This window comes from Neolamprologus multifasciatus, chromosome 16 (genome assembly GCF_963576455.1).
Source record: "Neolamprologus multifasciatus chromosome 16, fNeoMul1.2, whole genome shotgun sequence".
NCBI lineage: Eukaryota > Metazoa > Chordata > Actinopteri > Cichliformes > Cichlidae > Neolamprologus > Neolamprologus multifasciatus.
Genome location: NC_140454.1, coordinates 1,837,387 through 1,861,677, shown reverse-complemented (window position 1 = coordinate 1,861,677; position 24,291 = coordinate 1,837,387). Strand labels below are relative to the sequence as shown.

At 40.0% G+C, this 24,291-nt stretch overlaps 1 protein-coding gene and 2 long non-coding RNA genes across 5 annotated transcripts in view; 2 read left to right on the top strand and 1 right to left on the bottom strand.

Moving 5' to 3' along the window:
• The window catches only part of cntnap5a (contactin associated protein family member 5a), a 155,266-nt gene that overhangs the window by 6,539 nt on the left and 124,436 nt on the right, over positions 1–24,291 (top strand). The gene's annotated exons all lie outside the window — the stretch shown is intronic.
• The window catches only part of LOC146499967 (uncharacterized), a 30,213-nt gene extending 5,922 nt beyond the window's left edge, over positions 1–24,291 (top strand). Inside the window, exon 2 of the long non-coding RNA XR_014869907.1 lies at positions 171–24,291. This is a non-coding gene — a long non-coding RNA (uncharacterized LOC146499967). The remainder of the gene's footprint in view (positions 1–170) is intronic.
• LOC146499966 (uncharacterized) overlaps positions 12,831–24,291 on the bottom strand; it is a 15,579-nt gene continuing 4,118 nt past the window's right edge. Inside the window, exon 2 of the long non-coding RNA XR_014869909.1 lies at positions 12,831–24,040. This is a non-coding gene — a long non-coding RNA (uncharacterized LOC146499966). The remainder of the gene's footprint in view (positions 24,041–24,291) is intronic.

The following is a 24,291-nucleotide window of genomic DNA, read 5'->3' as shown; positions in this document are numbered from 1 at the left end:
AACATTCACACACATTCATACTCCGATGGATGCATCGGAGAGCAATTTGGGGTTAATATCTTGCCCAAGGATATTTGGCATGCAGACTAGGGGAAGCCAGGAATCGAACCACCAACCTTCCGATCAGTAGATGACCTGCTCTACCACCTGAGCTACAGCCACCCCAATAGTTAGGGTTATATAACCACCCCAGGTGGTTATATAACCCTAACTATACAGACATGTGGGCCAATCAGAAGCCTGATAATGTCAGTGTCCGTGTTGTTGAGTGCTGGTGGCCTAATGATATTTAAAATGACAGTATTGTCGTCAGTTTTGTGTTCGATGTTTAAAGGCAGTGTGGAGAGGACATGAATGTACTTGAAGGCTTTTTCATGAGTAAACAGACAGAGCTGCTGTGGCAGTCATCACAGTCTTGGTTAATAGCTGTAATCTGGGTTATTTACATGCATTTATTGGATGAATAAAAAATGATGGCAGCAGGGTCGGCTGCATGTGTGCCCGCTGAGAGGAACAGAGGGCGAAGAGACACTCTGAGGTCGTCTTCATCTGTCCACAGGTTCATCCAAACATTTTTAGAGCTGCTGATGAAATTAATGGAAATTTATAGTTTTTACTCATCGGATATCCTGATACTATGCTGGGAAAAAAACAACACTATGGGATGGGAAAACACAAGCCTCAAAGTAGTGAACAAATACAACATTTCCTTTATAATTTCACTGGATCGTTTCATCACAGGGCAAGATCACAATTTCTGAAAAAATAAAGATGCTCTGACGAGTTTGTAAATGAAGCGTGATGATCAGTGAGTGAGACGGGCTGTAAAAAATGGACCCAAAGAAGCCAGAAGTGAAATGTGCAGGTGCACCTATGCTAGTGTCTCTCTTTTATTACATATAACATTTCCCAGATGATATCTCAGGACTGCGTGTTTTGTCCTATCAGCTCTCGAGACGATTTAATTACTAGAGAACGTCGGAGAGGCAGAGCAACACTGGAAAAGCCGCTCGTGCTACAAGTTAATTAATCATCCAAAGAGCTGAGGATTAACTTTCTCTCATCTTTGTGTTTCAGGCTGTCTGATATTTGTAACTTCAGCATGTTACATGCTTCCCAGCACACTTTGCATTGCTAAGTACATGTTATTTTCCAAAAGCACACTTTGGATGAACTATTCTTGTAGCGCTGTGGCATAATTCATAATCATTATCTGGTTCAACTTCTTTAATAAGGCCACCCAAGGGCTGGTCACAGGCCAGCATGAGGCATGATTTGAAGGGATGGAAGGAATTTGCTTTTGGCAGGAAAAAGGCTTTCATTACCCGCTGTTATGACACTCTTCAGTGTGAGTCTGTGGGAGGAATATTGCTGTGCTTTAAGTGATCCCCTCGCAACGAGCGGAGACCGCTTCTCCAGGCATCCAGTTTTTATAAGATTGAATCAGCAGTGTGGCAAAGCAGCGGACACACATATTTACTTAAGATTTTATGCTTGAAGTTAGCTCGGCGAGCAGACACTTCAAAACTAATTATTTCGCATCTGAAGCACCTGAAACACGTTGGAGCGGAGACGGCACGCGGCTTCACAGGAGCAGCGACGGCGCCGATGCAGCTGCACATTCGCTCGCTAATGAATGTGAAGCAGGCACTCGGGGAACACCTACAGCTGTACGCATCCGAGGCCTGATGAATTTATCAAAAGGTAAATGAGGCAGAGCGCTGTGGCGTGGCAGCGCCGCCACTTTTCCTCATGTTTAAACATATACTACAGTTCTTCTGCAAGACGAAACAAGCTGGGAGGAAGGTGCGCTCTCATCATCAGGAGGGACCCACTTGACTGGATTGTTGTACGAGTATATATGATCACAAGGATTAGAGCCATCGCGTGCTCGCTGCACAGTGCTCACTGAGACTCAAAGTTTCTTTGTCGTTCTGAATGCTTCTCAGGACGATTTTGTACTTTTGGTAGTTAATAGGGAAAGTTTTATTGTAATCGAAACAACAAAACCAAAGTGTTAAGTGAAGAATTTCAAACTTGGTTGAATCAGGCCCAGAAACGCCGCCCACTGAAACACATGCAGACTCTGGTTAAACACAGTCGGCTCTGTTTGCATCAGTTAGCTCGATAAAAACCCAAACACCAGCCAGAGATGGTGAATATCCAGGGGACTCTTCTTCTGCACAAATCTCTACAACAGTCACAACTGTCAAACGATGGCGATGAAACGGTAATTACAAATCTGCAAATAACATCAACAATAAACTGTAGAATGAAACACTGCTGCAAATAAGACAAAGACTGTCTGTGGAGGTTCGTCGTAGTCGAAGGAGCTCGGGAAGAAAAGCCTCGGCTGATTGTGACCTACACCTGTTTTTACACCCTGGCTCGTGTGATCAGGCAGAGGATCAATAGCAGGTCCATGACCCTCTTGGGGACGCTCCCATAGGGCTTGAATCTGGGACTCTCCACCAGTTGTTCTTAGAACTAAAGAAGCTTCTTGGATGAAACGTCTTCAAGAAACTCAAAGAAGTCCTGACACTTTGCTTTCTGAGCTCCTTTGAAGACAAACATGCTGCAGAGAATCTTTTGGACAGAGTCGAGACACTGAAGTCGGGTATTTTATTGACTTCACTAAAATAATGTTGCTGTTTATTTCTAAGGTGTTTCCAAATCACAACAGTCGCCTTTGCTGGTTTAACCCTTTAAAGCCGGTCAGAGCAGCACCCTCTGTTTTGCGTAACTATTTTTAAATCCCTGTAGCTCTGCAACCACGTAAGCTAGCGCAATAATTTTTTTTGCATATGAAACGGAGGAGTTGTACTTACATCTTTTATGCCATCAGCTTGTCCTCGGTCACAGTTTCCTTCCACATATAGCTTTGCAAAAACTGCATAAAAAGCACTTGCAGCAACAAAAACATAATATTCCAGAAACATGCTTTGCCGATCCAATCAGTTGTTTGTAACACTTCCTACGTTGGACACTTATGAGCCTATAGTTGTGTTTTTAAAAGTTATGTTTGACTTTATGACTTTCTGTGTGGTTTCTGGGATGCTTAGGACTCATATTGCACTGCTGGAAATAGTTTATTTTGATGCAGATGCTGCTTTTTTGCAAATTTGCACTATAATAATTATTTTTGTTTTTCCTGCAGTGTATAAAAATTGGTGTATTTCAAAAATAAAACTATGAAGGCACTCAAAATAAATTTCCTGTGGTGGGAAACTATTTTGTGCAACTTTTTTGTATTTACAGTTTTGAGGGATAAGCCTCTTAAATTTCTCTAACTAGAAATATATGTTAAAAAAACAAAAACGATTTTACATTTTTTTGTAGTTTATTGCACTTTTTTGCAATTTATGTAATTACTATGCACTTAATGCAGACATATTATTAAAATCTGGGCTGTAATGGTTGTATTGATGTACAGCAACTTGAAATGCTCCCAAAAATGGCTCCACAGCATGTAAAAATATAATATAAGCTCTGGCGGACTTGGTTCTATGGTAGGTCTTAAAGGGTTAAAAGATGAAGACTGTACAGTGATAGAGACAAACTAGTTTGGAAGGAAAAACTCAGCCAATGAACGTGCAGCATCATACAAGGTGACCAAAAAATAGATGGTACAAAAAATAAGTGTGTCTGTGAGTCGATGAATTTATCAATAAGATGTTTACAAAGGTGAAACCCGTGTCACAGCGATCTGTTGGCCTTCAGAGAAAATCAGGCTACACTCAAATCCTTTTGCACTGAGTGGAAATTAAACTAGTGGCAGCAAATGAGGTGAATACCATGATTTTAATGGTTTTCTTTGTCTTCATTTGGTTTATTGTTTTTGTTTTTTGTTTCCTGTCCTCCTGTAGCCCAGCATGAGTAGAGTTCTCTTTTTTCCTCTTGTACTTTCCCATTGTAGTGTACATTTCAGTGTTTTTCTGTAATGCAAACGTTCTCTGACTTGTATCCCCATGTGATGTCTGTGTCGTGTGTGTAAGGTCGGGGGCGGGTTCATTCCACTGCAGGGCAACCTGCCACTGCATGTGGCGAATAAAATTTGAACTTGAACTTGAACTTATTGCGTTACTGATTCAGCAGCAACTGGTCTGTTATTTCACTGATCCTCGGTTTGGGCCGTATCAGCATCAGGACTGGTTCATTATTAGCAAACGCAGCAGATAGTTGTTGTTTACTTCACAATAACAAAGGAGTTTATCAACTCGTGACATATACTACAGGATAGTTCATTCATACTGAAGCCGTCGTGTCTCCTCTCACTAACACACCGGACCAGTATATCGATAACTCCCACAGATACCAGCAGACTTCAGTCTCTCTGTAAGATCTCTTCTTCTTCTCTGACACGTCAGAATTAGTCAAAGGCGTGAAATAAAGAGACTTTTTTATCTCGTCTTTGTCACTGATAAATCATTCATGAGGAAACGAACTTCACACATGGATGTTTCTTATACATGCATGAAAAGAGGTTGGTGAGCAAAGTTGTTCAATACAAACTGTTCATTTATAACTAATTTATAACAGCTACATGTAGGAAACCATTCGTTGATTGTTTTCACTAATTAAGGATCGATGTCATAGAAATATCTGTGACGGGAAACGAGCTTCAGATCTTATTATTCATCTTTATCTGTCCTGTCAGAGTTGATTCCTCTCAGCACAGAGTAGACGCTCTCTTGTCTGTGCAGATCGAGAATAAAGTGCTTTCTGATCGCAGTAAGAACGAAGGAAACGTGCTGACACATGATATCAGACTATTTAGAGAAATAATTTCTGCCACGTCTCGAGTGGCGATTACGGCGCCAGGAGACCTCTTCCCTTTTCCAGCCACGCTGGTCACAGAGCGATGCTGTGCCCGTCCCCGATCTATAGACTGCAATGAATACGCTTTCTGTTTCCATGTTACTGGCAGAGGGTTTGAAAGGATTATCAACACCCACCCTGCCAATAAAATGGATGCACTGGGGACGGTGACAATCATGAAATATGAGGAAAAAAAGCTTACTTTGAACATTCAGACTAAAAAAAAAGTCATAAATTTAAAGGTAAATAGACGTAAAAAATCTTTATGCTCCAGCGTAGTGTTTTATGGAGTTTTGTTATTGTGTTAAGCTACTGCATGCAATGTTATTGAATATTGATCGTGATGGGAGCCAAGGAAAGAAAACCTGATTTCTCTGGACTCAAACTTGCAGTTGCATCTTTGATTCTTTTATGAGCTGCCTTTGCTTTGCCCACCAGATTTCCACTACCATGCAATAAATGTTGCATCCTTCCCTCTGATCCATAGAAGAAGGCCAGTGGCTTTAAGCACGGCGTGGGTCCGTACAGCCTCAGCTCTGACTGCTTAGTGCAAAGTCTGGGTCAATGTAGCTACTTAACTAGAGCTAGTAAATGAAGCTACTTAATTCAGCTCTTTAGAATATATTATTAGGCTACAACCGCCTGCTGACGAGGCTGATTAAGACTGGCTATGGCTATAATTGTGTGTAGAGGGCTGATTATTACTGTGACTGTTTGTTTATAATGGCTTATAATATGTGCAGTTAATTGACGTGGCTTTGTTGAGTGTTAATTAAAGCTTCAGCGTTGCTGAACTCTGTAACAGAGTGCTGTGTTTAAAGTTTAAGTCCTGGGTGGCTAAACAATGACTCCTCTGCTGATTCCTGACAGAAACACTAAAGTGTGGCTGAGGCACACGTATCCTCAGCCTCATATCAAGTATTTGAATAGAAGCCAGTGCAGCAGGGCAGCTGCAGTCACCACAGCCACAGTGCTACAGTGTTGCTGTTGGATGCAGTAACAGTAACACTGCGATGAATGTGCTGTGTAGTGTCAGCTTTTGTAAACTCTGTAGCATAACAAACATACCATGTAGATTTTTGAGCTATACTCTGTATATTTAGGATGGATGTGGTCACCACACGGCGTCTGGTGGGTGACGTCTCCCTGTGACGTCACCATCTTGGTATTTTATAAGTGAGGGGAACCACCCTGCTTCATCTCCTTTGGTACTGTAATCGAGGAAAACCGTGTATAGCGTTCAGTAAGACTGTAAACTCATCACAAATGAGTTTAGTGAGGTGATCGATGAAGGGAGCTGTTCACCTGTGTTCAACCTGACTCGCTTTATAAAGCAGAGGAGCGGCCTACCGCAGCTCCACGCCACTTTTGTGCTTTACAGAGGACAGAAGGGTGCGTCCATCTTTACATAATGTTTGTGGATTTTCTCAGAACATATTAATGTAAACATTTGACTGAAAATCGTCCAGGTGGGTGGGTTAGATGGATTATTTTTCCATGATAAGTAGAGGTGGGAATCACCATACATCCCACGATACGATATTATCACGATACTTAACGCACGATACGATATTATCACAATACTTAACGCACGATACGATATTATTGCAATTTTTTAAAATATTTTGCGATACTCAGATTCTGTACATAAAGGTAAACTTTATCAATATTCATTTTCTCTAATATCAAAGTCTCACACTCAGTCTTTCTCTCATTTCAGTTTGATTGTTGACAAACTGAACGGTTTGTATTACAGTCTAGTCCAACTTAACTGAACAACCATCTGGTACAATTATAGCTATTCTGAACTATGCAGTTTATGAAAACTATGCAGCCCCTTCAGCAACTGAAGAATTTGAAAGTAAATTAAAACAAAATATAATTTTACATTAAATAAAAAAGTTTTAAACTTCATTAAAATAAAACATGTCTTAAATTAAAATAAGTAAACTGTCATGTTTATTGTTGCCAAAAACAAGTTAAACACATTTGGACAGTGAAGGAATGTCAGGATTCTTGCTCAGAAAAAGGATCAACATGCTCTGAAGTCAGAGCACAAAAACCCTTTTTTTGTAACAAAATATTGATTTCTGCTGTCCCTGTATCAATACATTATTAGCAAACAAAATATCACGATGCTACATAGTATCCATTTTTTCTCCCACCCCTAATGATAAGTAGGTAAAGTTGATTTATTAAGCGCTTGTCATAAACAGGCAGTCACAAAGGTTAAAGTCAACAGAACGTTAGGTACCAAAATAGGCAACACAAAAGCTTTAATGTTAATACTCATACATGTGGAGCACTGGAGCAACGCTCTGCAAAGCTTCTATGCAATAAACAGAAAATGTGGTGTTTTGGCAATAACATGATAACTGCTGTCTTTTAATGTTCTGCTGACAGGTGCCATCAGAGCTGTTCATACCAACCTTTTATTTACTGCATCTTTTGTTATCACCAATTTTTTTGCCCTTTGTTCTCTTTCTGTCAACAAGACATTATCCCATTATCAGCTTGTCTATAGCAGATGCTCCCAGAAATCCAATAATCCAACAGAAAAGTATCACGTTTCCTGTTTCACTACATTCCTGAATGGGTGCTGAATAATTAATGTTTGGCAGATGTGATGCATATAATCACTCAAACCGTCGATAACTCGTGCCGCAGGCTGCCTTTAAATGCTCGGAGCTCCCTCCAGATTGTATCCAGCGTGCGCAGACGTGAATCGCTACAGTAAAACAGCCAGTCCTCGATCATTTGCATCGATAAGAGCGCCCCTGTGTTCAGCGTGGATCTAATTGTTCGCCAATCTCTGGTGTACGCTGAGCATAGGTCACTGAGGCCCAAAGCCTGTTAGCCTGTGCATGCTATCATATGAAGCTTTATCAATACCACACAGAGGTCTGAGGCCACTCTGTCACCAGATGCTATCATGTGTCTTTTCATATTATTGACTCTGTGGTTTCTCTTGGCTTAACGTCTCCTTCTCTGGACCACCTTTGCTTTGATTTACAACTCGTTTAAATGTCTTATACAGATGGCATTTTCTTGCCCCGTAACACATGATAACATGTACAGTCCAGCCACGTTTAACTATTAGTTAATGCAAATATCTGTAAGGTTTTTCCATCTCTCTTCTAGATTTATTTGAGTTTTTCAGGCGTCACTGGTGTCAGAATCTCTTTAGACTTCATATGAGAGTTGTAGTCAGCAGCTACAAATTCAAAGTCACCGCTTGGAGTCAAACCCAAATCTGTTGTCCAGGAGGGGCAGGCCTCACCTGGTCATGAAGCTGCTTGCATGTCAATTGTCCTGTTTCTTGTGAGTCTGGGAAAACTCAGCGATGATATATAAAGATGTTTGTAAAACATAAGGGATAAAGTCAAAGGCAGTTTTATTACAAAATAACACAAAATAATTCACAGACAAGAAAAACCAAACCAAAGATAGGAAAGAGGAAGCAAAGACTGAGGCCATAAATACAAACACAGCGTGATGGCTAATGAGGAAGTAAAGCTATTCAATTCAATTCAATTCAATTTTATTTATATAGCGCCAAATCACAACAAAAGTCGCCTCAAGGAGCTTCATAGATACAGAGAAAAACCCAACAATCATATGACCCCCTATGAGCAGCACTTTGGCGACAGTGGGAAGGAAAAACTCCCTTTTAACAGGAAGAAACCTCCGTCAGAACCAGGCTCAGGGAGGGGCGGGGCCATCTGCTGTGATTGGTTGGGGTGAGAGAAGGAAGACAGGATAAAGACATGCTGTGGAAGAGAGACAGAGATTAATAACAGGTATGATTCAATGCAGAGAAGTCTGTTAACACATAGTGAGTCTAGTGAGCTAGACCGAGATACCGGGAGGAACAGGCACCAAAATAAAACAGGAAATGACTGACGCTGAGACCTACAACATAAAAGCAAACATGGAAATGAGAAGGAATAGAGAGAGAATACACGAGGTGACACAGCCTCCCGTTAGCTAACAACATCTGCTCGTTCAGCTAGCTGTGGATGTTAGATGAGGAACCTGCCTCACACGTATAACTACTGTAAATATATTCACTGTTTTCTCAGACCACAGATTATCCTGTGAGGAGATGAGGCAATAAGGAATCCCCCCGTCGTTGACGTCAACCAGATCAACGAGTATCGAAACATGAAACCGAGGTTTCTTTAGCAGTCTGAATAATTCGCTAACATCATAACTGGAAACGTATCCATCCATCCATTCGCTTCCGCTTCTCCTTTTCAGGGTCGCGGGGGGCGCTCGAGCCTATCCCAGCTGTCATAGGGTGAGAGGCGGGGTACACCCTGGACAGGTCGCCAGTCTGTCGCAGGGCCAACACACAGGAACAGACAACCATTCGCGCTCACATTCACTCCCGCATTCACACCTAGTGGCAATTTGGATTATCCAATTAACCTATCCCCACAAGTTGCATGTCTTTGGACGGTGGGAGGAAGCCGGAGTACCCGGAGGGAACCCACGCAAACACGGGGAGAACATGCAAACTCCACACAGAAAGACCTGATGGTGGAATTGAACTCAGGACCTTCTTGCTGTGCGGCAACAGTGCTAACCACTGTGCCACCGTGCTGCCCTGGAAACGTATGGACATATTTATTATCAGGATATATTTCACAGAAAAAAGAGGAAAAACGCAGTAGATCAGTTTTAAATTGCCACATCACGGCTTTAATGAAAGAGGTTTGGCAGCACATGACTCACACGCACTGACGAAACCCTGTGAAGCCATCACAGGAAGAAACAACGCGAAGAATTTTCCACACGCTGTCGTCATTGTGTTTGTGTGTTTGTCCAGTTACTTTTGAATCCTTAAACTTTCCGTTTAAACGCTTTTTCACTTTCTACACAAATGTAAAGCTGATTTACTGAAGCTAAAAACAAGCTTTCCTTTGTTCTTAAAGCCTACACAGCAAATTCAAAAGTGTTAAATGTTTTGGTGTTAGTAGTCTTAGAGTTAATATAACTCTAAGTAGAGTCACATGCTTTTAATGTAACTCTGAGGTGTAAAATGATAGTAGTTAAAATCGAGTGTTAAAAATGAGTGTTTCTATTTCAAATCTGGAGGTGTTACAATGGAAACATTAACTCTTGACCTCTTAACTCTGAACTCCTACAGGGGCTATGACACCAATAGAGTAAATTCACAGACTCCGCCCCCAGCACGGCTCCAATCGAAGCTGAAGTGAAGCCGTTTCAGAACATTTTGCTCTACATATTTGAGTTGTTTGCCATGCTTGGTAAGTCATGTTTTCAAAGATTGTTTCAATTATTATTATTAGCTTTTACTTCTGTGGCTCTTTGGAGTTGAGACAAAGCTGTGTGAAAGGCATTAGCCATGTTGCTCGCTGATAGCACCGCTCGCTGTTTTAGCTAGCTGAAAGGTATTGTTTTCGGCAAATACCACAGCCTTGAAAAAAAGCTTGCATGTGAATTTTCGGTTAAATTTTTTGGTCAAATACACCTAAAACAATGTCTAGAATGTGAAATGTTGGTATAATGGTGCTACTTGAAGCCTGAAAACGATCTCCCATAAAAAACGAGCAAACAGCAGTAGCAGATGTCCCGAGTCCCGACTGAGTTCTACGTTAGCACTTAGATTCCTCCAGAGTTTTGTGCACACGGTTTAGGTAAAAATGAAAAAGGTTGAGGTTCTACATTTAGTTCAGTACTACCTGTTGCCTGTGTCCTTATCTTTTGGGAAAATACTTTACACAAGTAATGTCTCAAAAAGGATTCCTTTTTTTTTTTTTTTTTTTTTTACTGTGCTGCAATTGATTTGTGCCATTAATTAGTGTCAACTAATTTTTATTCAATCTCCACATAGGATATGCTTGTGAAGATGGAATATGGGGGAGAGCAGAAGTGCGTTGAAGTTCCACAAAGTGATGAATGAAGGACATGCATATTGTATTTTGTATTTATTGAAATAAGTGATGAGAATGCTGTTATTTGCATTTACCAGCTCACCTATGTCAGACCTTTTGATAAACGAAATTCTAATGAAAGTGAGAACATGTACACTGTTACATCTTTCAGAAAATGTTTTGAAATTGTGGTGCACAGTTCAGAATAAATGTTTTTCAAAAACCATTGCGTCTTTTTAGTAAATGTTTATTTCCAAAAGAAATTTCTAGAAGTTCAGAACAGTAAAATTCCCGTTTTTTAGAATTAATTAGAAGATAACTCTTACGTAGTTAAACTAAAATACTCTTTGAGAGTTAATATATAAACTCTTAACACCAAGTGTTAAATTATCAACTCCAGAGAGATTTGGTGTTTAACACTAAATCAGAGTTAACGTACCAACTCTCCAAAAAGAGTTAAATTAACACTCTCTGGTGTGGACCCATATAGACACTTTAAAAGTGTTGAAATCAAATCTGACAGTGTTAATTTGGACATGCTGGATTTGCTGTGTATCGACCCTCCTCTGATTATCAGGGTCATGGGTCATATCCCAGCTAGCATAAGAGGCGGGGAACATCCTACACAGGTCGCCGGCCTGATGCAGGCCTAACGCAGAGAGACCGACAGCCATTCCCACTCACATCCACACCTGTGGGCATTTAGAATCACCAGTTAAGCTCGTCCTGAGAGCAAAGGCAGCTTTGACAGAACCACAGTCGGTCTGTGTGTCTAAGCTCAGAGCAGGAAGTTCTTGTTGTGGGAAAAGGCGAGCGGCCTACACGTGGATGCTACGGTGAGAGTGTAAACACACTGTCATGAATGGAAGGCCGTGTTGGATGTGCATCGCATCGAGAGGAGTATGTAATGTGATTATAACAGCGGGCTGGGATTTGGCTGCATATTTTAAAGTAATTGCTGAATTTACTCCAGCAGTGTCAGGAGTGGAGACTCGTCAATAATCCATTTGTGGCGTGCAAACTTTGTTCTTTCTTCTTGAAAGAATAAATCAAAATAATCACTCGGAGAACAAGAGCAGACGATAACTTTGATAAATAGCTTAACTCGGTTTATACAGTTTCCTTCAGAGCGATGCAGATCACAGTGTTTGTGGACCGTCTGAGAAAGCCTTTTAATAAAACATGTGGTAACCAATGTGTGTAGACACTGATCTGTTTCGCCACATTGTTGCATTTCAAGCTTTATGTAATGTTACTTTGTGCTACACTAAACCGAAGAGTATATATTTGTATGAATTTTACAGACGAGTGATTATTTATGGTGACTGCATCGTACCTGCAGGACATATTTGCAGCATGTAGAGATCGTGTTACTTGAGTAATAATGAACTGACCAGTGTGACTTGTGTGTTTCGATGAGAGAAGAGGCTGCACAGCAGCGTGGTGTCAGCGGAGCTGATGCTCAAGTAAGAAAAAGAAATCCTGCAGAGGGAGAAACAGGCCAGTTTGGAGCTTTCTGGTTCTTAGCGTGGACACAAACAAACTGGTAAACTGACTGGTTACTAGGGCTGCCACAATTAGTCGACTAGTCACGAATACGTCGACTATCAAAATCGTCGACGACTGATTTAATAGTCGACGTGTCGTTTGAAGCTTTGTAAGATCACAAAAGACGCAGGAATAAGTAGTAGGATTTAAGAGTGTAATAACGGACTGAAACAGAAGATGGCAGCACTGCATGTACAAGGATGCCAGCTGCCGTTAAACACCAAAGAAGAAGAAGAAGCTGTGTCCCAGAATTCATAGCGCGGCCCAGCTCAGTTTCCAACAATAGCGGCAGCTAGTTAGTTTTAATATTACTCTTATTATTCTTTCTGGGTCACAAAATAAACGTTTAACATATTTTCAGGCGAGAATGTAGCTGTGTAAACCTCAAATATCTGCTCAGTTTATCAAGACACCACATATTTTCAAAAGCGCTCCGACGTTTTCGGAGACGTCTGTTAGCCACTAGCTCGATAGCTAGCCGGGGGCTAGGCTAACCGCCGTCTTTCGCTATTCAGGTTAAACATGATATATAAGTCACTTAGATAACTTAAAAATGTTATTGTGTGCCTTTTTTCAGTGATTTATTTGTTCCTGAGTAAATCGGCGGAGTTTATAGAACTCCACCAAAACAATCTGCAAATGTCATTAAAATTTAATAAACTATCATCTTGTCTTTATTTTTAGTTAGCACATACCTTAAACACTTAAAGCTGTAAGCTAATGATAGTTATATAAGAGCAGATGCTGCTGGTGCAATAAGCTGTACGTTTTACGTCCAATGGATGATGATCTGATTAGTCGACTATCAAAATAATCGTTTGTGGCAGCCCTACTGGTTACCAGACCAGCTTATGTATCTGAGCTGGTCTAGCAGAAGTTCACAGTTTACAGTGTAATTTAGTTACTGCTTCATGACGTTTGAAACTAATTAAACTATTGTCATTAATACGTGCGAGTCACATGATTAGCGGTGTGCTCGTTTAATGCAAGCCCCTCCCCACATGCTCTTTATTGCTAACAATGGAGAATATTACAGTACATCAAAGCTGCTTCAAAAACACAGTCTTATCTCTTCACTGGTGCAGCTGTATTTGAAAAATTAATGTCGCGCATGAAATTAAAACCACTATTCCTCTCAGCACTATAAGTTCCTAATTAGCCTCCTTTTTAAAAAGCTATAATATAGTCGCCTTTTCCTTTATAGACAAACTGTGACTCCAGCTGCTCGTTCTTGTTCTGCACTAAGATCACCATGCCAGTGCATGAATTAGACTTCAGAGAAGAAGAAACTGTGTCCAGCTGTAATCCAAGACAATGATTATGTGCGTATGACCTCAGGATGAAGCAGACTATTTCAAGAACCAGCCGATACAAAGGATTGCTGAAATAGCGCGCTGCTTCCACAATAATAAGAGGATTATTCAATTGTGGACTGATTGTGGATAACACGATTGTCTCAGACGGACAAAACAATCGGATGAAATAAAAAGAAAAAGCACCGAAGAACCGACGGTTTGGGTCATCACACAATTACACAGTGAGTAAGCACTTGGTGACAGTGGGAAGGAAAACCTCTCTTTTAACAGGAAGAAAGCCCCAGAGAGGTGAGGGAGGAGCAGCAGCGCCTGGTGTTGAGTGTGTCCCAGTGTGATCCTGGCAGTGAGACACACAGCTTCTTATTTAAGCTTTGTTATCAAAGTTGTGCAGCAGACATGAGACCTGAGAGCTCCTCTGTCGACCTGCCACCTCCTGCTGTCTCTGGAGACCTCAATAACATGTCGTGCACGATGTTCCTTTAAGCTGTGTATGTAATTGGGCAGCTGTTGGGTTTAATCACATGGATTTGGTGCACCAAGTAAAATGGATCAGAGCAGATTGAGATGTGTGCTCCACTTTGCTCTGCCCTTCCCCTGTCTTTATTACATTTTCTATTTTTAGGAAATCCCTTTGGCTTTTTTTCATATGCAGCTCTTTGAGCTCCTTTTACAGATGTTGTCCGTATGATTTATAGGTGGTGAGCTGTGTTTGTTGTCAGGTGTAGTGATGCCTCCACATCAGTTTAAATTATCCAACATCTGGTATCATCAGTTTGTTATGATGGGTGAGGCTGTGTTCTCTTTGTACTGAGGAAAGGGCAGCAGCAGCACACACGACTTCCTCTCAAACACTGAGTCTGTGCTCGTTTTAAAGTGAATCCTGCTGCAAACATCGTCTTGAAAAGATTTCTGCAAAGCTAATAATAATTGTAATTTCATATGAGCCAGGTATCGATCCGATGATGAACAAGAGGAGGTTATGGCTGTAAATCAACACGTGCTTACAGTGGCTGAGAAGATTTATGTATTGTTTTTATGAAGGACTACATGATATGTGGTTATTAAAGGATAAGTCTCTATATTTATTTAGATTTTAGTCTTATCATATCTTATCATCACCCTTACTACTTGTGATGTTGTACATTCGGGGCGATCGTGAGTTCATCTTGTAATCGGAAGGTTGCCGGTTCGAGCCCCGGCTCCGACAGTCTCGGTCGTTGTGTCCTTGGGCAAGACACTTCCCCCGTTGCCTACTGGTGGTGGTCAGAGGGCCCGGTGGCGCCAGTGTCCGGCAGCCTCGCCTCTGTCAGTGCGCCCCAGGGTGGCTGTGGCTACAATGTAGCTGCCATCACCAGTGTGTGAATGTGTGGATGACTGGATATGTAAAGCGCTTTGGGGTCATAGGGACTAAGACTTCTCTCACCCCAACCAATCACAGCAGATGGCCCCGCCCCTCCCTGAGCCTGGTTCTGTTGGAGGTTTCTTCCTGTTAAAAGGGAGTTTTTCCTTCCCACTGTCACCAAAGTGCTGCTCATAGGGGGTCATATGATTGTTGGGTTTTTCTCTGTATCTATGAAGCGCCTTGAGGCGACTTTTGTTGTGATTTGGCGCTATATAAATAAAATTGAATTGAATTGAATTGAAGTAAAGCGCTATACAAATACAGGCCATTTACCGTTTAAATATTCAAAAGACAAAAACTTGTAAACTCTCACCTGCAGACAATATCTGCATGCGTGAAATATTAGTAAAACAAAACAAAGCCGAGTCCTTTCACCGGCTTTGTCGCCATATTTAAATCATATTTCTAAAGAGAACATTTTCTCAATGCAAAAACAGAAAAAGGATCTCTCAGTAATAATCAGTAATATAATCAATAATATAATCAATAATATAATCACTAATAAAATACGCTGGACAGACGGAACTAAAGCACAAAACAGTCTTTGCTCTGTCTTCTTACATCAATATGAGGCGAGACAAAAACAGCTGTGTGGTGTGTCTTCATGTTTATGAGTTTTTGTGCACATCTTTGTATTTTTTATTACATATTTTATATGAATTAATATGTAAATAGTGCTACTAAAGCCTCAAACTAAATATGGTGTGCACCTCCTGTGCCCTCCTTGCTACAGGTATGATTGTGGACAGGAGCATCAGCAAACAGTCAAATTTGAAGATGAATTAACATTTCAGATGAATAACAGTGATTCTTGAGAGAAGGGACAAAACAGGCAGATAAAACACAATTTTGTGGTTAAAAATATGCATACAAGTGTTAACCAACTGCCTAAAAGACAAACCAAGGCAATGTTTATACAACTAAAGTATGATTTAGCATTTTTTATTCATATATATTTATTTTAAATGGTACAGTACATTACCAGTACCTTAAAAATCTATTGTCCACAAGCAGGTCTGATAATATTAAAATACAAATAAAAATATAAAATTAAAGTAAAATTAAACATCATGGCTCTCGTCACTGAGTATTTAAGTCAATACCTTATATAATATCAAAATGTGACATTGAAAATGTATTTTTACATATTTTTTAAGTGATTAAAATCATGTCCAGAGTTTCTGTCAGTACAAAAAAATCAGGAATGATTGTGGGCAGCTTACACTCTGAGGACCCCTTTACCACTTCCTGTTTGAGACACATGCCACGAGGTCATTGCTGTGATAATGTTTTTGTTTTTATTTCATTTATGACACACCTTTCTGATAAAACTCTGTGTCACAATCATAGTGCGTCAACACCAAAGTCGATGTAATCCAAGATTTTTTTTTTTTTTTTGTAAAAACAGCCTCATTTAGGTCGATTGTTGAGGCCATAAGCAAATGATGAAAAACACGATGGCTTCTGTCAGAAAAACATGTTATGAGAGAAAGTCGGGTATTTTGTCAACACCATTAGATTTTTGCCTGATGGTGTTGACCCTTTTCTAATGGTGTTAACAAATGTCACAAAAGTGTGCTATTCATCAATTATATTAAGTTATTTTTACTAATATTTCAGATGTATTACTTCCTGTGTATTTTACTGATATTTCTGCTTCACAGATGTGTCAAATATTATCAAATTTGTCTTATCTTGAATCTCATTGTTTATGTTTACATTATTAATCCTGTAGGAACATGCTTAGTCCTCTGCATTTAACCCATTCACTCAGTGATGCAGTGGGCAGCTACCAATCCAGGATAGCCTCTGTTCGTTGGGTTTGAACGCCCAACCTTTCGATCATGTGGCATCTACTGAGCTACTGTGCCCGAGAGCTGTTCTTTAAGTGATGATGTATGAATCCTGCTTCTCTGTGTTTATTAAGCCTGTTGTGCTGCTAAAATGTTTTAATGCTTTTATCTTGTTCTATTTAATCTGAACAAGCCCCTAAAAACAGTCAGTGATCACTGTAACCATCGCGAACCCTCACGCTAACTTTTATCAAGTGGAAAAAAGTTAGCGTTCATCCTCCAGCTTCACTGTTTATATTATGCTAACACAGCTGTGTAGCTAGCAATCACGTAGCACATCGTTATATACCAGCTAGCCAAACTTCAGTAACCCTACAAACGTCACTGCTGTTTATTTTTCTGTCTTCATTTATGTTGGAAGTGATAACAGAGCTGGTGAATCATGTTCAGGTGGAAACAATCTAACTTTAACTCTGTTAAATTTCATATATTCTGTTTCCATGGATGCCTGGATGTTACACCTGGTAGAGCCACACTGATCATTTTTTTAAAGATGAAAGAATTTAGACAGTTTGTAACTCTCAGTGATGCTGCAGAGTTTGGACCTGGAAACGACTAATGACATCAGACTTAAAGACCGGATAGCATCTCTATTGCTTAATGCATAATTGTGTTGTAAATATTAATCCTTAATCTGTGAAAAAGCATCAGGTTCAGAAAAGGAGAAAAGAGAAAAGAGAAGGAACAGGGATGATCAAAAAAATGGTAAATGGTAAATGGCCTGCATTTGTAAAGCGCTTTTCTAGTCCCTAAGGACCCCAAAGTGCTTTACACAACCAGTCACACACATTCACACACTGGTGATGGCAGCTACACTGAAAAAAGAAGGAGAGAAACAATGAACAGCCAGCCTGAGTTGAAGAAAGAGTTTCTCATAAAGGGAAAGATGGAGAAATAGAGTGAAAAGGAGAAAAATAAAGAACATCAGTGATCTGAAAGGTTTTTGGAAACAAGCGCAGAGACAAAAGGAGAGAAAGTCGAGCAGCGTCTAAACACAACCACAGAGAACTTTAGGAATCGAGGAGCAGGCAGCCGCTTGCTGGTGAATTATTAAGATGTAGAACTTGACGTGTGCAAAAGCAGAATTGTTATGATGCGTCTCGTGATATTACATAAGTTGTTAAGGTTTAATGGTCATTTTGAAAGAAATAATATCTTGTTTTCTACTCGTGTGTCACCACCGTCAGATTTGTGTCACCACCGTCAGCACCTTGTCAACTCCATAATATGGAGTTTTGTTTATTATTCTCTTTTGGAGAACCATATAGTTTCCTCCCTCATGATCTTCCAATAAAAATACTCAATTTTCTCAATAAATGCTGCTTAATATGACTGTTTCTTATAGAGATTAAATACAAGCTTCTGAAAATATGTCTGACTGTAACTCTAATAATAAAAAGCCAAAACAATCTTACTTTTAAATGTGGTTTAATTACTTTGAAAACATCTGTGCATAAACAGTAGAACAGAGAAGCTGCTAATAGTCAAACGAGCTGAAACGGCTTAATTTAAAATATATTTGTGCATTTCTTTGTGTCTGATGGTGTTGACAAAAACCTTGCACTTCTCCAGCAAAACATAATTTATTAAAACATGTTACACCTGGAGACCAAAACATGGTGAGACAGCCAAAATGTTGTGTAACAATTATATGTAGATATGTTTTTGTGTTTTGTCCCTAATCTCAGGAATCACTGATAAAAATGTGCTTTTAAGTTAAACTTCAGTCGCTTTAATGTTCTTTGTTGCTGAGTGAAATAAATGGCAGCAGATGGAAATCGCTATAAATTCTCTTCACATTGGAGGTGATTGAACAGTTGGATTAAAAACTCCCCCCAGCTTTTTTCCAGCAAAGGTTTTACTGGTGACCCAGTTCATCGTGCCTCCCAGTGTCCAGCTTGCATCTTGCATCCTGCCTGTGCAGTCTGTGCACCTTTGCACCTGTGAGCAGAGCCTCCGTGCTGCCCGTTAGGCCGGCCTTTGGTGGGATTTTCGGATGTGTACCACTTTTTCTAGCTGTCGACAGCACAGACTCGGTCATCCATGACAGCTCCTTCATCACCATCTATCTTCAGGTCCCTGAGGAATCTTTAGAGGGGACCATCTTCCTGATGTATTCCCAGATGCTCCATGTTTCATCCCAGATTGTTCCTCTGGCTAATCCTCCTCTTAGCTCAAAGGGCCTCGAGACGTTGGCTGGAGACCTCCATGCAGTGTGAGGAACTTCCTGTCTCCACATCAGTGGCATCTCCGTTCGGCCACGCTCACAGTCCGAGCGACATCCTAATGTCATCCATGAAAAGCAGGTGGATGATGGTCCCTCCACTCCTAAATCCACATCTGCACCCACACGCAGTGATGAGCTGGGGGGTGGAGCCCAGTGTAACACTGTTCATTTTGTTGACCAATCATTTCCATCATAGTTTTCATCAGCGACCTTCTTACTCTGACGAAAGCAAACGAATGCACGAGGACAGAAACTATGATTTTATGACTTTCATTAATGAATACCAACGATATGAAATTATTATTTCCATCCAATCAGACTAATTACAGTGTGAGCGATGGGTCAGCTCGTTGTGCAGTAAGGTTAGACAATCTGCCTCACAAACGCACAACTGGCTCTTCTGCTCAGTTTCTACTGCGTGAAAATGTCAAAGCTTGGAAGGAAGAGAAGAGCAGACGTGTGGACACATTTGGATGCTTTTTAACCATAAAAAACCTGAAAGACTGTTACACTTAAATTTGAGTTAACCAAATAAAATGTCGATTTAATGATATTTAATCAACTAAAACTAGAACAATCTAGATCTGACTAAATCAAACTGTCACTGAACAACAGCAGAGAGTCACCTTGGTATGTTTTGATGATGACCTCCAGTGTTTTCTTCCACAGTCCCGTGGAGCTCCTGATGAATGTTCTTAGTCCTGCACAGTGCCAAGCTTTCCCACATACGTGTGTGTGGCCCGGAGCCACAGTCTGTCCACGCAGGGCCAAGCTTAGTCTGGTTCCCAGATGTTCTTCCAGCATTGCTTAAATCCAGCTGTGGGTGGGTCTGCCCTGCTGCTGTTTCATTTTCATGGCCTGTGTTTCTCTTGTGTATATGTCTACAGCCTGAGCTGTGAGCCTCAGTTATCTTGTTTGACCTCTTTCTGATGATGTCTCTCATCAGTGCTTTCTACACCTCAGTTAACCCTGGTAGCATCCATGTGGGCTCCCCTCATTTTGGCTTCCAGCTTTCTTCTCCACAGGGGGGCTTCCTCTGCATGCATCCTTGGTCCTGTATGGTTCCAGGATTATTGTTTTCAGTGATAGTGGCAGTGGGAATAGTGGGTAGAACACTGCTTACATCTGAAAGCATCTGCTCAGAGTCGTGCTCCTGGCTGGGTGGCTACCTCGATTTTGGCCACACCCATTTCTTTCACCGCAGTAGAAACGTCTGTCATTTCAGGAGGCGGGGCATCATCTAGTTCATTTACTCTGGACCATTATGCTCATACTGCTTACTGTTACACACTGTAGCCTCTGGGTCTCCAGCTGTAACAGTAGCTGTCTGCTGTTGATGTTATTTTAATGGGCTACCAGGTACTTATGGGTCAGTGTAAATGTTGGCTTTCTGCTCATCCATGGCTTCAACACGTGTTGCACACGACCCCTCTGATTGGGTTGGCAGGCCTCGTAGCATTCCATCAATCCCATATTGTCGGTCTTTATGCATGTGTGGCTGGTTGCAGTAGCCCTCTTCTCATCAATGTGTGCTGATCCGTGAACAAATACACACCTTAACCATTACAAAATGCAGTCTTTAAATAACGATTTCATTTACAGTTTAGACCAGAATGAGGCAGACCTTCCTCACAGGCTCACGCTCTGAGTGTGGGTCCTTCTGTGGTCACTTCTTTGTGAATGAGGCAGAAACTCTGCTGTTTGAACCTGTGCCATAAACAGCATGATGAGATTATGGAGGTGATTCATTAGCTTAGCTTTCCAGTTAGGGTGACATTGAACGTGTTTCTCCATTAATGCACTAAATATGTATCGTCATGATTCAGTATTATTATTATTGATGTTATCATTATGATTTAACTTACGTTAAATACACAAATGTGCATGCACACAGCTCTGCACTCTAAACACAACGAGTTCTGAGAGCAGCAATACTGAAACAGACTGAGTCACCAGAACAGAATAGAACAGAGTAGAATAGAACAGAATAAAATAGAACAGAATAGAACAGAGTAGAATAGAACAGAATAAAATAGAACAGAATAAATAGAACAGAATAAAACAGAACAGAATAGAACAGAGTAGAATAGAACAGAACAGAATAGAACAGAATAAATAGAACAGAATAAAACAGAACAGAATAGAACAGAGTAGAATAGAACAGAATAGAATAGAACAGAATAGAACAGAGTAGAATAGAACAGAATAAAATAGAACAGAATAGAACAGAGTAGAATAGAACAGAATAAAATAGAACAGAATAAATAGAACAGAATAAAACAGAACAGAATAGAACAGAGTAGAATAGAACAGAATAGAATAGAACAGAATAGAACAGAGTAGAATAGAACAGAATAAAATAGAACAGAATAAATAGAACAGAATAAAACAGAACAGAATAGAACAGAGTAGAATAGAACAGAATAGAATAGACTAGAATAGAATAGAACAGAATAGACTAGAATAGAATAGAATAGAATGGAATAGAATAGAACAGACTAGAATAGAACAGACTAGAATAGAACAGAATAGAATAGAACCGACTAGAATAGAACAGAATAGAATAGAACAGAATAGACTAGAATAGAATAGAACAGAATAGAATAGACTAGAATAGAATAGAACAGAATAGAATAGACTAGAACAGAACAGAACAGAATAGAACAGACTAGAATAGAACAGAATAGAATAGAACAGAATAGAATGGAATAGAATAGAACAGAATAGAATGGAATAGAATAGACTAGAATAGAACAGAACAGAATAGAACAGACTAGAATAGAACAGAATAGAATAGACTAGACTAGAATAGAACAGACTAGAATAGAACAGAACAGAATAGAATAGACTAGAATAGAACAGAATAGAATAGAACAGAATAGAATAAACTAGAATAGAACAGAATAGAATAGACTAGAATAGAATAGAACAGAATAGAATAGAACAGAATAGAATAGACTAGAATAGAACAGAATAGAATAGACTAGAACAGAACAGAACAGAATAGAACAGACTAGAATAGAACAGAATAGAATAGACTAGAATAGAATAGAACAGAATAGACTAGAATAGAATAGAATAGAATGGAATAGAATAGAACAGACTAGAATAGAACAGACTAGAATAGAACAGAATAGAATAGAACCGACTAGAATAGAACAGAATAGAATAGAACAGAATAGACTAGAATAGAATAGAACAGAATAGAATAGACTAGAATAGAATAGAACAGAATAGAATAGACTAGAACAGAACAGAACAGAATAGAACAGACTAGAATAGAACAGAATAGAATAGAACAGAATAGAATGGAATAGAATAGAACAGAATAGAATGGAATAGAATAGACTAGAATAGAACAGAACAGAATAGAACAGACTAGAATAGAACAGAATAGAATAGACTAGACTAGAATAGAACAGACTAGAATAGAACAGAACAGAATAGAATAGACTAGAATAGAACAGAATAGAATAGAACAGAATAGAATAAACTAGAATAGAACAGAATAGAATAGACTAGAATAGAATAGAACAGAATAGAATAGAACAGAATAGAATAGACTAGAATAGAATAGAACAGAATAGAATAGAACAGAATAGAATAAACTAGAATAGAACAGAATAGAATAGAACAGAATAGAATAGAATGTTTTTATTGTCACTACGCACATGTACAATGATATACAGTAGTATAGGTCTCAAGAAAAAAAGTAACAACATTCTGACTTTAAACCATTTTAGCCGATAAAGTGTTCTACGTATCTGCGTGTGCTCACTAGTTACAGTAGCCAGCATCATTCATCCCTGTATGGAGCTGTGCTCCTGTTTTTTTCTTTATACTACAACCATGAAATGAACTCCCTGTTTAGAGTTTGGGATTCCTGGTTCGCAGCGTATGGATCGTAGCAGGCGTGGGAAAGTCATTTCCCCACGGGGCCACATGAGAAACTGGGTCCGTCGTGGTGGTTCGCACCAATAAGTTGAATCAGTTTTGCTGCATATTAATTTGATCTGTTTTAAACTGCTACTGGCAAGAGAAGATTTTACAGGCAGTAAAAATCTGAAATGCAAACCTTTGTCACCGTTTAATCAACATTCCCATTGTGCGTCATGTCCCCTGCCTGTCTGAGCGTGCAGTTGCCTGCATTGCTGCCATCTCTGCTGTGACGTCAAACTCTTTTTGTTAACCATGATAAGTCACTGAGCCATGTTGTGGGCATCGCAGCTCTCGCCCAGAGTGAGGAGAAAAAGTCTGAATCATTTCTTTTTCAGCTGAAGCTCCATCGATCCATCTTTTTACGGTTCGTCTGCAAAGGGGAAGATTCTCAAAGGCTTCTGTTGTCTCAGGGCGTGTCAGCACAGCAGAGTCCACCAAACACTCTTTGGTAAACTCCCCCTGAGAGCATGGCTTCTTGTTTTATGCAACTTTGTTTGGCAATCACAGAGCTGGTCTCGAGCGCTCCATGTCTGGCGCTGTAAATCTTTATAAAAACTCTGCTTTTCCTTTTAAAGCTTTGCTTGCAAATCTTCAAATGTCCATTCGTGCTCAGCACCAGTGAATTGCTGTATTTCTCTGGTTCTCTGGTGATTCGAATTATAATCCTTAAACGCAGCGATCGGCTCTCAGCACACAGCTTTGCCTCTGACGGTCAGGAAATACTTTTTTCAGGTGTAGCACAACATAACATTGGTTCCACCACATTTCCAGTGAAGCTGCTTTCACTTGTATATATGTACATGCATACATCTAACAACAAAGGAAATGGTACCTTCAAAATAAAAGAAATAACGTTGTATTGTAATTTCCCACAAAATCTCAATAAACAATGAGCTCGTGTTTGACACACAGTGTTTCTAAGACTGTTTGGTTGACATACTTGTGTTTGAAACCCCACGTAGGCCAGTCAGGGGCAAGGAAGGATCGAGGGGTTGTAAATACCCAGGACGGGATTATCAGGTGGATACTGTGGCAGTCTGACATGGAAAGAAGAAAAATAGAAAAATAAAATGATATAAATGAAAAAGAAAGAAAATAGTTTCCAGATGTGTATAATATTAATGATATGAATGTTTATTGTAGTAAAAATCACATTTAAGAGTTTAAGGGCTTAGATCAGCGGTCTCCAACCTTTTTTGCGCCACAGACCGGTTTATGCCCGACAATATTTTCACGGACCGGCCTTTAAGGTGTCACGGATAAATACAACAAAATAAAACTAGTACCA